Below are 840 nucleotides of genomic sequence, written 5' to 3' on the forward strand. Positions count from 1 at the left end.
CACTTTCAAGGAGGAACATGGTTTAATCCTAATGCTCAACGTAGAGGGGCTTTTCAGAAATTTCACTGATGATGATCCCACACAACACTTCAGAAACTTCTTGGGTGTGTGTGCGATGCACAAGCAGAACAACGTTTCCGATGATGCCTTGAGACTGAGGGTATTCAAGTACTCACTCGCTGGAAAGGCAAGAAAATGGATAAAAAATCTACCACCAAATTCCATTTATTCTTGGCCTGAACTCGTCCGAGCTTTCCTAGCTAAATGTTTCCCACAAAGCAAGAAGTCTGAGCTCCGGGATAAAATTTTCTTTTTCAAGCAATTACCTGGAGAACACTTACATGAGGCATGGGATCGATTCAAACTATATTTATTGAGGTCGCCGAATCATGGTTTTTCGGAATCTATCTTGTCGGAGAAATTTTACATGGGCTTGGATCTTATGAGTCAATCTATTGCTAAAAATGCAGCTGATGGATCTTTTATGGATAAAACATTTTCGAGGATCACACAAATCCTTGATAAAAAGGCAAAACATAACCAATACTGACACTCAGTGGACACCACGGGTGGAATTGCATATGGTACTCCTTTCTTGACAACCATTATTAAGAAGACCCAAGAAAGAGACCAAGTAATTGCCGGGCTTGCCACCAACGTCAATGTATTGACAAAAATATTCACTGAAAACCAAACAAAAAGGTGAATGTGGTGGAATATGTTCAACCCACATCAAATGAGGATTAAGAGGAAGCAAATTATGTCAACAACTCTCAAGGAGGTTATCAAAGGCAACCATACCAAGGTTTAGGGCAACAAAACTAATGAAGGCCTAACTCG

At 40.2% G+C, this 840-nt stretch overlaps 1 non-coding gene across 1 annotated transcript; it reads right to left on the reverse strand.

The window, feature by feature from the left end:
• Positions 1 to 289: 289 nt before the first annotated feature.
• On the reverse strand, positions 290 to 396 carry LOC142170837 (small nucleolar RNA R71). Its single transcript, XR_012700450.1, has one exon. It is a non-coding gene; the product is annotated as a small nucleolar RNA R71 (small nucleolar RNA).
• Between the last annotated feature and the right edge of the window lie 444 nt (positions 397 to 840).

This window comes from Nicotiana tabacum, chromosome 16, assembly GCF_000715075.1.
Source record: "Nicotiana tabacum cultivar K326 chromosome 16, ASM71507v2, whole genome shotgun sequence".
Taxonomy (NCBI): domain Eukaryota; kingdom Viridiplantae; phylum Streptophyta; class Magnoliopsida; order Solanales; family Solanaceae; genus Nicotiana; species Nicotiana tabacum.